Genomic DNA, 15471 nt, shown 5'->3' with positions numbered 1-15471 from the left:
AATCTAATTGATTTAGGGCTCTGGAATCACTATCAAAGTAAAACAGGATGGCAGAAAGTTTCCACATTTTTCAGAGTTATGTAGTTTGCTTAATTATAGTAGCTTCTCTTACTATTTTATATATACTCCATCTTATTTAGTATTTGACCTCTGGTTTTTTTACTCTTTTAAAACATTTTGTCTTCCATTATGTCTTTAAGTCACCAGGGGATAAATATGATGAGCTGAATAAAAACATATCTACATGTAACTTATGTTTTCATTTATTCTTTGTTAGTAGCTACTCTGCTCAAGTCCATCAATTTTCTACAGACGTTAACTTTGTTTAAAAAAAAGGTATTTGTTTCCCTTTTGTACATATTTTGTGGGTATGCAGTCTCTGTTTACTTGTAGTCTGAAGAATGCCTCTAATCACTAGGTGTTTAAAACTCCATCCTTTTACAAAAATAATATTATGTAATTTTAGCCATGTTAGACATAATCACAGAGTTCATAATAAAAATTATGTCCCCTTTCCCTCATATTTTCCTTTCCTGTTCTTAAAATTCTTGAAAGGAAAGAAGGAAAGAAAGAAAGAAAGGAAGGAAGAAAATGTAAGCCAAATAGAAAAGGAATATTTGAAGGAGCTTCATAGGTCAACACCCCAAAACATTTATTTGTCCAAGCTCTTTCATTGACTGGATCTTCCAGGGCGGTTCCAATGTCCTGGAACAAAGAGAGACCATCGTGGTTAAACAAGTGGCTAAAACTGAAGGTTCTCGTCTGGATCTCAGAGGGAGACCTGGTATTCTGTGCAAATATGGATAAACCACGCACTTGTAAACTACCGGTTATTGGTTTCTTTAACATTTTTTAATGTTTTTTTTTAATTTTTTTTTAATTTTTGAGACAGAGAGCATGAGCAGGGGAGGGGCAGAGAGAGACACATAGAATCTGAAGCAGGCTCCAGGCTCTGAGCTGTCAGCACAGAGCCCGACATGGGGCTCAAACCCACAAACTGTGAGACCATGACCTGAGCCGAAGTTGGACGCTTAACCGGCTGAGCCACCCAGGTGCCCCTGGTTATTGGTTTCTTAAACCAAGTCATGCCTTCTCTAATGGGTAAGTCCTGCAGACTTAGTGAGAAAGATAACCAGCTTTCTCTTCCCTGCTCTGTCTCTGTTCTAGTTAATTCAAAATGTCTTAAGAGTTAGTTGGCTTTGAAAGGTCAATGTCCAGCATGACCTGCGTGGATGATGTTTCATTTTGGGTATTAATTTCATAAAAGGGCTTTAAGAAAACACTTGCCTTATTTTCCAACCTAGACCTTCCTTTTGCATTGCTGACATTGTTCATCCTTCTTTTTTTTTTTTTTTAATTAATTTATTTATTTTGAGGAAGAGAGAGGGTGCATGCATGAGTGGGAGAGGGGCACAGAAAGAGAGGGAAAGAGAATCCCAAGCAGGCTCTGAGCTGTCAGTGCAGAGCCTGATGTGGGGCTTGATCCCACAAACCATGAGATCATGACCTGAGCTGAGATCAATGGTCAGATGCCTACTCAACTGAACCATGCAGACCCCCCTGAAATTGCCCTTCTAAATATCAAATCTGAAGTGGCATGCAATTATAAAAATGTAAAATATTTTCACAACCCAAACTCAATTTCCACCCTAGCCACATACCTTCCCTGTGTTTGTATGTAAGTACCTATGTATATGGAAATGGGAAACAGGGTAAACATCATGTCACTCCACTGCTTACAAACACTCCAGTGGCTCCCGAACTCTTCCTGTGGCCTACAAGCCACTCTGTGATCTGATCCCAGCTTACCTATCTGGTCACAGCCTGTCCCTCCAATACCATTATTAAGTTGCCTTTGTCTTCTCTCTGTTCTCCTGATCACCTAACTTTATCCCTGGGCATTAATCCTTGCTGTCACTGCTGACTGGCTTTTTACCCAGGTCATTGCATGCCTCGCTGCTTCCATTACTGAGGTCCCAGATCAAATGGCATGTCCCAAAAGATGACTTCCCTTATCATCCCAGTATCACCCTGCCCCTTTACTCTCTCCAATAAGACTATTCTTCAGAATACTCACCACTACCTAAAATGTTCTGTTCACTCTCTCCAATAAGACTATTCTTCAGAATACTCACCACTACCTAAAATGTTCTGTTCACGTACTTATATTTTCATTGTCTGTTTTTCCCACATGAATGTAAGATTTACCTATCCCTATACATCCAGCTCCTAAAACGAGGACTATCACAAAGTAGGTATTCGATAAATGTGCATTGGAGTATTGAATTTTTTCCATTCCCTTCCCTTCTTCACTTCCTTGTTTTTTATCCTGTGGCCAAGAGGTACAGGTGTTCTGGAGAAGCTCAGAACATTCATGGCTCCAGTTATAACAAAAGGTATCTCATGGCGAACATCAGGGAAGGGCTTAGAGTGCTAGGATCTTGAACACTGGGGGATTTGGAGGTGAATGTTAATACCTGCCCCTCCACCCAATATATGCCCACCCACTCACACCAATCTCAGCTGGTCTCTCTTCTTGGTCACTTCTTCCCCAAAAGACTCTTGCAATATGGAGTACATAGATAATTTAATGATCCAGGTGCTATGGCCATTTCTAATAGCTTCGGGACAGCATGAATAAGCAAGCTGGAAAGATGGTACGCACTTCTACAGCCTTTTAACAAATGCCCTGCCTGTTCCCGCCCTGGAAGGGGCTGCTTTGCTGAGTCACTCTTGTAAGGCCAGGCAGAGGAGACAGCTGCAGGGACAGCCTCCTTTCTGGAGCTGTGTATTCCTTGTCTTAGACGGGGAGAGCTGAAATGGAAACTTCTAGCTAAAGGGGATTGGAAGAGGGGGAGCAGGGACAGCAGTGGTCCTGTCTTTCTGCCCTTGGTTAAATTACTTTTATTATTGCTCAATTCAAGTTAGGTTAAAAGCAGACAGATTGTCTTCTTACTTTTTTTCCCCCTTTCAGTAAGTTTCCAAAAGTCTAAAAACTGATATAATTTAAAGTTAATGAAAAGAAAGTTCAGCAGCTGCATCGTATTTCATGCCATTCTTTTCTTCTCAGTCTGGCCTCCCCCAGCCCCCGCAGCCTTCTGTTGTGTTGCCAAGGGCACCGCACCGAGCAGAGGAGCCTACTCCGAGGCCATGGAAGCCTTCCCCACAGCTCGTTTCCCATTAGCCTCTCACTGCGCAGAAGATAAGTGGGAGTCGAGTCCTTTTCTCAAATTGGGCAGGTGAAGACTATTTCTAATTGTTCTGGTGACATGACCAAGGTCATGGTGCTTATTCCTGTTTTACCTACAGATGCCAAGTCCCATGTTTTTAGCTTTAAGCTTGCATATTTGATTCCTCCCTGAAATGCAATGAGAAGGAATGATTCCTGAGCGCTTTGGAAGGACTTACGAAATTCGCCAGATTCCCCAGTCATTGTGTCTGTGTTGCCTGTAGTGTTGGTGGTTGTACAAAAGACGCAGATAAAAAAAAAATCCGGAAGCAGGGGAAAGTTTTTGTGCAGCATGATTCCGTTAGCATTGTCAGAGACTCCCAGATCACTGTTTTTCTTTCCAGATTACTATGGCCTTCAGAATTTATCGGTATCAGGTTAATTAATTGCCGTTGGAAATTCTCTTCAAAATCCCTCTCTACTTTTCCCTTGAGTGCTGGTAATTATGTGATACCTCCTGAGTGGTCCACTGCAACCCTACTAAAGGCAAAAGGATTGGGGTGCCTGTGTGGCTCAGTAGGTTAAGCATACGACTCCTGATTTCAGCTCCGGTCATGATCTCACCGTTCGTGAGATGGAGCCCCCTGTCAGGCTCTGCGCTGACAGCACAGAGCCCGTTTGGGATCCTCTGTCTCCCTCTCTCTCTGTTCCTTCCCCATGCACACATGCGTGCGTGTTCACGTGCACTCTCTCTCAAAATAAATAAACTTTTTTAAAAAAGACAAAAGGATTGACACAACATTGGAAAGATTAATGATCTGATGAAGGAATGTCTGTCTCATTACTTCTACCCTGAAATTTTCATGCATCCAGAAGGGCTGGCTCTCAAGTCCTGCTGCTCTTTAAAAGCACTAGGATGTATCTCCCCCAAAGACAAATCCAGCTTTGAAATGGACATCACCCAAGGCACAGGAAAGTGACCAGAAAGGATCCTCCAATGCTTATTGGCGATAGGAGCATTTGGAACAGAGTCTGTAAGTCATCCTGCATTTGAAGACATGGGTTGGGTGGGACTGTGGTTCCTGCTGCAGATCGGGTGCTACAACAGGAAAACCTGGTTCCTACCACTTAGAGAGAGGCTGATTAGAGCAGCCAGAGACCAGACTTTAATCTCGTGAAGGCTACCAGAAAGCTCTCTAAAAAGCACATTCTGGGAACTGCTATTTTGATAGTATGCATTAATAACCATTTGAATGTATGCATTAATAACCATACACCTAAGCTGGGTTTAGGTATAGGAAAAAGGATTTTCCACTGTCAATTCAAGCCATAACTGTGTTGTTCTCCCTAGTACCTGGTCAAACATAATAAAACAATTCCCCTCCTCTTCTATCTTTGGCCCAGATTTTCAGATGGGCTTGGAAGCAGGTTTGGTAATACATAATGATAACAATAAGCATAGATTATGGCCTTAGAATGTTCCAGGCCCTTTTTCCAGCACATTACAGATATGAAGTCATATTACTCTCATTTTGTGAACGAAGTTAAGGAATGTGTCCAAGAGTCTATAGCTAGTAAGTGGTAGCAAAACCTAGACTTGTACCCCAGGTAATCTGATTGTTTCCAGAGCCTGTTTTTAACCAAGCTAGAGGGGAAGCTCCCTCGGGGATTCCAGTCACCAATGTCATACAACCACCACCATAGGCAGGCTCTCAAAAAAAGAAGCTACTTTGGCCATCCCCTCAGTGTTTCTTACACTTATACTTACTCTTCTTCAAACTCTTGGGTCACTGTGAATCACCTTTTTCATTCTACTATTTCCATTCTTTCAGGGTCACTGAGGTTGAGAGAGGATGAGTAAACTTTGTTTAATTTCTTTTTATTTTATTTTATTTTATTCTAAAGAAGCATAGAAGAAATGTCCTGGAACACACTAGCAATATGAATGTGGGGTTTGTGCCCTGCCCCACACCTTTCCTAGCCTCCATAAGAAGAGTGAGCAGGGATTTTCAACTTGTTGAAATAAGAGCGTGTGTAATTGCAGATCCCAATCAAACAGTAAAATATCTCAATTTATATGGCAGAGTAAAGAAAGAAATTAGGAATAAAAGCTTGTGCCAGTTTAAAGCCAAATATTTACATTAAAAAGGAAAAAGAGAGAGAGAGAGAGAGAGAGAGAGAGAGAGAGAAACAGAGTCACATGAGCTTAAACAAGTCACTGACCCTCATCTGGACTCAGTTGACCCTCATCTGGCCTGTTTGTTCTTTTATAAAATAAGGGAATTGGATAAGGATTCCTTCCAGCTCTAATACAATGACTTTAAGATGAGAAATAAATATTAAGGGAAAAGTTTAGGAGTAAACTAAAAGATTGTAAAACATTTTTCCCCTCTTTATATTTTCCTTATAACTAAAGCAAATGTAATAAATAACTTTTCACTGTAAATAGCAAGACTCAGAATTTAAAACTTAAGAGCAGAAAAGCATTTCTCCCTTTTGCTGTATGTCAAGGCCCATGACTGCATTTGGAGACAAATGCACAGACATTGAGCGTGGATGGGAGTATAATCTGAGGGTGGAAGAGAAATATGATCTCTAAAAAACATTTAAAAATCTAATAATTTCACTCAAAAACCCACCTGACGCTTAATTCCTCTTATAAAAGAGTAAGGAAGCTTCAGTAAATCCCAGGTTTCCACGCAACCCTGATGCTTGCCTTGAAGTACATAATGTGTTTAGTCACTCTGACCTTCTGACTCTTTTTCATCCAGAACTGCTTTTGTGTTATAGGAGGAAAGAATACAAAGCTCTGCAGGCAGATATCCAAAGGCTTTTATGCTAATGTCTCCTTGGTCCCTCCTCCTCCCCCAGTGCCCCCTCCCCCCCATGTCCTTGCAGCGTTTCTTTCTCAGCATGAAAAAAAAAAAAGCAGAGGAAGAGAATAAACTTGGGGCAGAAGGGGAGGTGGTTTGGAGTTAAGTGTGGTGTGGGCCACGTCTCTCTTTTGACGTCAGAGTTCTACGACTGTCAAAGCAATGGATGTGGCTTGGAGTGTCTGCTCCTGGTCAGATGAGATCCCATTACATTTCGCCTTAAGGCAAGAAAGTCACCTCTCCTGCAACAGGATAGTTTGCTCATGCCTGTATTTAATTTCTATTTTTAATTCACAGGCATGCTGTGAATCTAAATCTCATCTATCTTAGCTCTTCAGAGTACCCAAGATGTCAATTTATAGAACTCTGCATTTAGGTTTGGACAGAGGAGGCTTGCATTTTGAGCCCACTTCTGGGGCCAGCCCAAGGGGCCTCTGGCCCAGGCAGTGTGGGCCTGGTGAGAGCAGCTTTGTCTTCTGCAAACTTTTTCCCTTGGAGTCCAGTACTGACCTTGGCTATTTGGATATGGATCCATAAAATTCAAGGATCCCAATTTGCTATCAACCACTTTATTTTCACACAGAGGTCCCTACCAGGACTTTGCCAAAATCCAACCCCTACATGGAGCCTGAGTCACTTGCACTGGGCAAGGGTTCAGCTCGTGGATGGTAGGAAGAAAATGACTCTACCAGCTAGATTTGAAGTCATAATGTACCTGCAAAAACACTTAATTCATAAACTGCCAGGGTCTCCAAAGCAGAAATGGTGGGTTTGCCTTTCCCAGTGTGCCTTGTCCACTACTCAAACCTCTTTGTTACTTTCTCACTCCCTTAAAGGCTACGTGAAGTAATTGCTACAACCTGGAGTCACCCATATCGATGAGAGTAGGGAAGAGGCCCACAGGATGGTTCTGGGCCCTTAAAAGACTTACTCTGGCCCAGTTCAGTGAGCCTCAGGGCTCCCAGATGCCAGGACTTTGACGCCCTGCTCCAGTTTGTCAACTGAGTAGAAATCATGGTAGAGGAAAAAATATAAGAAAATTATCTGTATCGTACTTCCCATGTTTACATGAGGCAGAGGGATTGCTGTTTTGTACTTAGGCTTTAGAATACAAAGACTATTAATTTGTGTGTTTCTTTAAAGTGCTTCACTCTAGAAATTTTAGAGGCTACCAGTTTTCCTGGTTTCCTGATATGCCACTGAATTTCAATTTGCTGACAGTTTATACTCAAAACCAACCACTTACATAGCATTGATCATAGGAACTGTTCTAAATCCATTACAGATAACCATCCATTTATTCATTCACTGTTCACAAATACCCTATGATTATCCTTCAGACAAAGAAACTAAGACAGGAAGGCACAGAAAGAGTAGGTTGTTTGCCCAAGGCCATATTAGAATTCAAGATTCAAGTATGGTTCCAAAACCAGACTCTTATAGGCCATAATATATGGACTCTCAAATATATATATCGACACTGAATTCAAAGGGTCCTTAAAATATCATTCAGAGATTTCCCAAGTCCAGTTAAAGAGGACTGTGTTTTTGCATAATATTTTCATGTGTGTGCTTAAGATATGTAGTCCATTATTAAATAATTTCAATTTAAATTTTATTTTTATTGCTAACTTGAAGTGATAATTGATATTTCAATTTGATTTTCTACATTCACTTAACTTCCCTATTTTTGACTCTGTCTCCAAAATTCTTAAGCCAGAAGTATTTCTAGACATAGAAGAGGCAAAGGGACATGTTAGAAAAGACAGCAACACAATTAGAAGTCTGTTGGTTTGGTAAGTCCCCATGAATTCCAGTTGGAAGAATTCTTTTTTCTTATAGCTTTTAGGTTGGGTTTGAATGAAGCCATTCTAGGAAAAGAGTTGTGTACTATTTTATTAATAACCTTTAGATAAAATTGTTTAATATTCTATTGAGATAGGTATTCTACAAGTTGGTAATTTCTCCATACTTTACACATTCGTCATTAGGAATTTCTCCTTAATGTCTATTCTAAATCTTTCCTACATAGCAAGTTAGCATTTAAAAGAAAAATGGATTTGTAATAACACTTCCATGAGCTAGGTTGTTCTTACAGTATAAAGAGTCCCTGCCCATTTTTGAATGCATATTGTATTCAGATAAAATGGAAACTTTCCAATTTTTTCATTTGAGAGGGACTTGAACTCCACCTTGTTTCCTGGAAATGGGATACCAAAGATTTATTCTTATTCTTATTATTTCAAAGCTGCAGTGGTTTCCCATACCTTGTCCTGTAATGTAAGCAAGCAGCTTCTGCAAGCAGCTTGGGCTTTAGAGCTCCTTGTAGAAATCACTCTTGAACAGAATGGAAGCTCCCTTGTACTTTCAGCTTTTTCTAAATCAGTGAGCTGGACAGGATGAGACATGAGCCACATGTGCCACAAAACTCAGCGCAGCAAAATTTCTTACGTGCCAGTTTGGCTGCTGCTGTTCTGAGATCCGTGCATGGAACTTGGCAGATTGGTACACGATACCGAGGCCTTAAGGGACGTGGCAGGGGCAGCCATAGCAAGGGGAGATGGGCTCTCACCTTTTCTCTCCATGCTACTCAGGTACGCTCCACGTGGTGGATGGAGATGGCTGCACTTCAGCAAGTTCAGGGTCCCTTTCTGAAAGCTTTGCTGAAGACTCACATGTCACTGAGCAGGGAAAGAAATGTGCCTCCACCTGAAACTAATCACGTAGCTGGTCCCAGATGAAAAAAAAATGTCTGCTGCAGAAAGAAAGAAGTAAGAGTCTTTAGGGATCCTTCAAAGACGGAGAGATCCATGGGGAAGAGAGTAGGCTGGAGAAGGCTGGCCCCCAACTCTCTCCAGCTTCTCTCCCCAGAGCTGCTCTGGCAGCAAAACCAGATGGAAATGTCACCTAATGCAGAGTGTTTTATTCATCCTTGTCTACACCCCTGCCTTATACAGTGAAAACTCCTTGGCAACACCATGCAGACAGAGGTTCTTTTCATTTTTAATTGAATCCTAAGAGGTATATTTTTTTCTAGAGGTGCCAGCTTAAGTAATTACTAGAATTCCCAACTGGGCTAATCAGAGATTCATAGAAAATAAAGACAGAGGAGAAGACCTTACCCAGTGGGTTTCTGTATTCTGCTTAGAAGGCTCTTGCAGTCCAGGGTGGTGATCACAGTTCTTGGCATTGTGGTCTGTTAACGGGAGCCTTGAAATAAATCCCTGCCCAGTGAGGTAAGAGAAACTGATTTCCCTGCCTGAGTATCTCTCCTCTGGTGACCAGACACCTTCCACTTTCATCAGCTGTTTATCAAAATCAGATTAGTAAAAGGATCATCAGATCAGAATTGTTTATGCCTGTCTCAATCTTGAATTACAAATGACTTTCACGTGGTGCTCGAGCAAAGCGCTGTGACCTATAGATAAACAAGGCTTTGTATTTCCTGTACCTTGCGCTGAACTTAGCATTCCCCCAAAGACAAGAGTCATTAAGTCTCGTTGTTGATGATTGATCTAAGTAAGATAGGTGAGGCTTGCTCCATGGGGGCTGTGAGGATGTGGGTAATAGATTCTATCTTTGCGATAAGTTGTAAGTCACTAATGGGTTATTTTGAGCTCTCCCAAGTGGAAGACAATGGAGCATTTAGTAGGTTGTACGGTTACGTAAGACATCTCTTTCCAAACAAAGAGGAGGCAGGATACCCAGCCAAAGGACTGAGCACAGGAGGCTGTGTGGTCTGGTGGTTCCAGGGAGAGATGTGGGGCCAGAGCTTCCTGGGTTCAGCTACCAGCCGAGACTCTGACTCAGGGGGAGCAGAGCCAAGTCTCTTGGCTTGAGGCAGATAGACTGTAAAACCCAGGAGAGACAAAACCACGAGTCTGTGCTCAAGGACTCTAGGGGAAAAGCACATTTTGGAAATTAAAAAAAAAAAATCACCCTGTTTAGTTATAATTTGGGACTTTTTCAACGAGAAATGAACATTTTTATTGCTTATTGCCTGACACGTCCTCTTCTGGGCAGCAATGTGAAGCCAAGCCAAGTCTCTGAGGGTGTTCTGTGTGGGATGAATAGAGAAGCCTGGGGGTCTGCAAAAAGTCAGTCAACCCTGGTGAGTTGTCACAAGTAATGCTCAGGGAGCTGGGCACTGGGGGCAAAGAGGTTCTGCATGAATTCTTACCCTTTTTTTTTTCCCCACTCATTGTGCCTTCCACAGTAAAATGCCCTCTGAAATTGTGGGAGGAAAAACCTCTTCCCTTAGACTTCTGGAAGCTTCCTTGCAACTAGTTTGAGCAGAGATTTGCTCAGCTGTTACTAGCGGCCTGTTCAGCTGCAGACCCACACAGGTTCCCCAGCCACAGCCAGAGCTGAGGCTAATGGGAAATGTTCTCCAAGTCCCACCAGCTCTGCAACTATGATGCTGCTGGTCAGACAGAGTAGGTGGCTACCTACATGGCTGAGTTTGAAAGACTACTGGGCATGTCTCCCTGCCCTGGCATCATGCCTTGTTTATCTGGAACTGAAGCTTCCTGATCTTTAGGAATATCCTATTCAAATGAAAACAATATTTATAGGGACCTCTGTATTTTAAGGTTTTAACCCCCGGGCATTTGAGTTAGGATACCTGAGTCAATTGAGTGTCATAGAAATGGGACAGGGGATGGGAGGGGGAAAGCTGTAGGATGAGGTGGGGGAGGGGCAGCAGTCTCTTCTCTGGAAGAGTAGAGAATGACCTTGTTGGTCATTTTATCCCCAACTGTCCAAAGCAATTTTATTTAAAAAAATTTTTTTTAAATGTTTACTTATTTTTGAAAGAGAGAGAGAGAGACAAAGTGCCGGTAGGAGAAGGGCGGAGAGAGAGAGAGAGGGAGACACAGAATGCGAAGCAGGCTCCAGGCTCTGAGCTGTCAGCACAGAGCCCGTCGCAGGGCTCAAACTCACAAACCGCGAGATGATGACCTGAGCCAAAGTCACAAGCTTAACTGACTGAGCAACCCAGGCACCCCTGTCCAAAGCAATTTTAATATCTGATGGTGGGTGGGTGTGAGGGTCGCACCAAGATGGCTGCTCCTACTCTAACCCAGGCAAGGCCAACTGGAATCCAGGGTTTCACTTGTGGTCACTTCATCCAGACCCCAAATATACTTATGGTATCATTCCTCCCTGCATTTGCCTGAGTGCATGTTCCCAGCCGTTAGTTTAATAGCCATGTTCAGCGTCCGTGGCCCTAAGCTTCTGTATATTGAAACAATCTCTCTCTCTTTTCAATTGTATAGTCACTTTTGTTGCAATTGAGAAAAAAAAAAATAATAAAAACTTAAAAGTCTACTCGTGCCCATAAAGATACCTGATGGATCATTGGTTATTTTGTAAGAGTACATGAATTCTATCCTGAGTGAAAGAGAATTAAAAATGATCCATTGAGGCGATTGACAACTTTAGTCACATAATTTTCAGACTCTATTGCCTGTATCTCTGCTAATTCACTGTGGCCAGCACACCACTTTCAAGCCTGTTGGTGACTGGGTCACCAACAGTCCATTAAAACATGCGTAGGAAGATGTAGGGAGACCGGTTGGGAGTGGATTGCACGAGATGGCAGTCATCTTCTCTGGCCACAGCCCCCTGTGGTCCTTGCGAGTCACCGTCTTGCCCTCTACAATCGTACCTGGCCGGGCAGAGACAACGCAGTGTGGGCTTCTGAGAAAAGGCGGCTGGGTAGAAAGAAGAAGCAGGGCACCCCATCCAGAGAGAGACATAGTCCTAAATCTCCAGGTTCAGAGACCCCCAAACTGCCCACAGATATCTTCTCGTCCAGCTCTCTCATCAGGCATTAGCCAAGCCTCCTCCACAATTCCTGCCAGCAGCAGGGAGGCTCACCTTCTTCTCTAGCCGACTTCCTGTTCGAAGGGGCAGGGTGTGCCACAGGAGACTCTCCAGGCCTCCACATCCCTCCTGCCCCAGTCAGAGAGCCTTGTTGAACACAAGGCTTCATGTCTCTGTGGAAATCTGGATCATGGCCCCGTATCTGCTTTTTCCCAAGAATAACAGATGAGCATATGTCCCGTGTGCCTCTGATTAAAGGATCTTTCTCGTGACCTTCCCAAACAACAACAAAAGAGATTTCCTCTCAGATCCTATGCTTTGGAAGGGATCAAGAAACATAGATAAATATTTGTTGGAAAGAAATGAAAGAATGAGTTGCTGTCTTCAAGATGGCACCCCCATACATTAGTTTCATTTTTATTTGCTTACAGTCTGAATTTTAAAAGTAAAAGAGCCGATATTAATCCTGTACTTCATAAAGATGAGTCTGTCAAACAAAAAAATAATTTAATATAAATATAATAACTTATGAGCTATAAAGATAGATAGACTCTATCAAGGGAAAAAGTAGATTTCTGGCCGTACAATTTCAATACCTTGCCACAAATTTAAAGATTTATATGAGTGTTTTCATATCCAATATGGAGAATGAAGCTCTGGTTGGTATTTGCTGACTATGCTCAAAACTAGACGTTTTTATGATTCTTGAATGAGAATCAGCGACCCACAGAGTGAAGCATATCAAAGGTGGTTGGTGGTTGGTTTTTAAATAAATGAGGGGTTGTACATCACAACCTAAAATACAGGGGACTGATAATGTACCAGAGCTCAATGAAGCTTCATTTGAAAATGTTGGGGTTAAACACACTTCTATCAAAATAATTCAAAGTGACATGAAAATCAGAAGAAATGCCTCAGCTTCTAGGTCTTCCTGAAGGAAGGAACCGAGAAAAGATGGCCACAATTGGGAAACATCCAGATGCATAAACCAACAAATAGGGATCCCGCCAGCCCATAATTCTGTGCACTATCATCAATAAGAGTTGGTGCTATCTTATTTTAAAAGTGGAATTTCTGAGGTGCCTTGGTGGCTCAGTCAGTTCAGCATCCAACTCTTGATCTCATCTCAGGTCTTGATTTCAGGGTCATGAGTCCACACTGAGTGTGGAGTCTAATTAAAAAAAAAAAAAAAAGCAGAAGTTCTGCTGGAGGCTCCTTTGATAATGTTCCTGGTTTATAAAAGAGGGAGTCACCAAAGGGGTTAGCAAAGCAGAGCCATTTTTCCAATTGGATATGGGGACTGGAGCCTGCATCGATGAGAAGCATCACAGGTTTGCAGAACCCAGCTAAGGATGGAAGAATCCAAATGTCTACTAAGCCTCTTGGAGCCAGTTACTTTGCTAAGTGCTATTTCGTGTAACCTTCCCCATGATACTGTGAGGCAGTTATGTTTTTCTCTACTGTATGAACGAGGAAGCTAAACATGAAATGGTGTGTCTAAAGTCACACAGCCGGAAAGTGGCAGTCAGATTTCCACCCCCTGAGACCTGCAGCCCTAACACTAAGGATAGGAAATCCACCTCAGAGAGTGTATGCTAAGTCATTATTCCTTTCTTTTCACATTCTACAAGCCTTTCTAACTAAATTAAACAGAAGGAACCACCACATTTTACAGTATAATCAACTATTTAAATTGCCTCAGAGTTCATAAGGAGTCCCTGCATTCAGATTTGAAATGGAATTAGGCCATGTGTTTTTCCATATAATTAAATGTAGGATATGATTGAATGTGCAGCACTCAAACGTGTGTTCCTTTCTCTAGGCCAAGCTTTACTTGACATTAATAGATATAAATTAAGAATCAGCATTCCAAGTACTTTTTGCAAGATCTTTTTTCAGCTCAGGCCTGGGGAGCGTTTATAACCTTGACTTCCACAGTGGGTGCAGGTACCAAAATAGAGACAGTCCCTGAATAAAGGAGTCAAAATGAGTATTAGTTCTCATCTATTCCAAAACCTAATTTTGGAAGTAAACACTAACCTGAGAGGTTTCTCTGTACACAAGTTCACGTGTAACGTACTGCAAAGCACATCCAAACATGGTGTTTTCAGAGATTATGAAAATTTTATTAACAAAGAAAATCTGCACATACGCATCTCCTTTAAAAATCACCACTTCATACCTGTAGAAAGCACTTTGTTTTCTATTCACTATTTCATCAATGGCAGGAAAATGAAATCACAACACCGAAATGCAGACCGATATTTCTTAAGGGGATAATCATTTGAGATAATCAAGAAGATAATCGAGAAAATCAGAAGAAAAGAATTAAGGTATTCATTGCCCAGGCTGAAACACTGAGCCTTCATCGAAACAAATGTTTCCACCACAAGTCAGTATATTTGGCCATCAGCTCTTTTTAACACTGTCCTGAATATTCAGTGTACATCTAAAAACATGACAGAGTTCTCTGAGTATAGTAAAAACTGATAGCCAGCATGATTTACAGAAATTAACGGCTCCATGGAAATAGTTGAGAGGTAATTACTAGAAAATGTGAAGGTATGTTTTGTGACAGGATAGGATTGGTTTTCAGGGCAACTTCTCAGTTTGTTTCTGGTTAAATAACTGCTCCACTGTTGTCCTTCAGAATCTTCCTTGGATAACCTCTACCCCACCTTTTACTAAAAATCTATAAACATATTCCAGATACAATGCATGCAAGAAGAGAAGTACAAGAATATTAAGAGATTCTGATGTCCTGCCCATGAACAGAAAACACACACATAATGGGCTCTCGCTGTCAGAACACATGGCTATTGCAGCTGGAAACCCCTCCAAAGAGATCATATAGACAGACGTTTAATTCAAAGAGGGGGAAAAAAGTCAGGCCTGTTACTTGACTACAGTTTCTAGGGCCTGGTGTAGCTATATTTTTAGGCTTGGCTCCAAGGAGCTGCCTCCACAAATTTGGACAGAGCGAGGGAGGCACAGATGGTGGTCACGTGAAGGCACAGACCGATCGGGTGGGCTTGGTTACAAAGTCTGTACATTTAGGCTGCTGTATTCCTCCTATTTCAAGTACTGCCAAGTCCCGGCAGTTTCCACTCTTTCCAAAGTCTTGATTCATTTAATTCTCCTGAAGGAGGTGGAAGAGGAGGAGGATTGCGCAAATCTTACTGTTTTATGGTTTAGAAGAGACAGTCACCATCTTGGCTCCTTGTCAGATTTTAAATGTAACATTTTGCTAAGTGTAAAGCTGTGTCTCTGTTCCTTTTCTGTTGCCGGTTATTGTAACTTCAATATTTGCAAAACACAACCTCAAAATACTTTAAATCCAGCGTAAAGCAGTTTGTTATTCATGCAACACAATTCTTACATGTATCAATACTCAGTGAGTTCACAGCACAAGAATCTTTTCTTGGTTTCTTTCCTTCTTTATTTATTTGTTCCTTCCTTCACTTATGATTATTTTTTTCCTTTGGAGATTTAAGAATGATTTAATTACATACATAATTTTATATATATATATATATATATATATATATATATATATATCCTGATTATTATCAAACTTACTGTCTCATCCTTTTCTGGTTGCAT

Source organism: Lynx rufus, unplaced genomic scaffold (assembly GCF_022079265.1).
Source record: "Lynx rufus isolate CCGP_SWC_20201006 ecotype Redwood Valley unplaced genomic scaffold, mLynRuf1.p SCAF_7, whole genome shotgun sequence".
NCBI classification, from domain to species: domain Eukaryota; kingdom Metazoa; phylum Chordata; class Mammalia; order Carnivora; family Felidae; genus Lynx; species Lynx rufus.
This window is presented reverse-complemented; position numbering follows the sequence as displayed.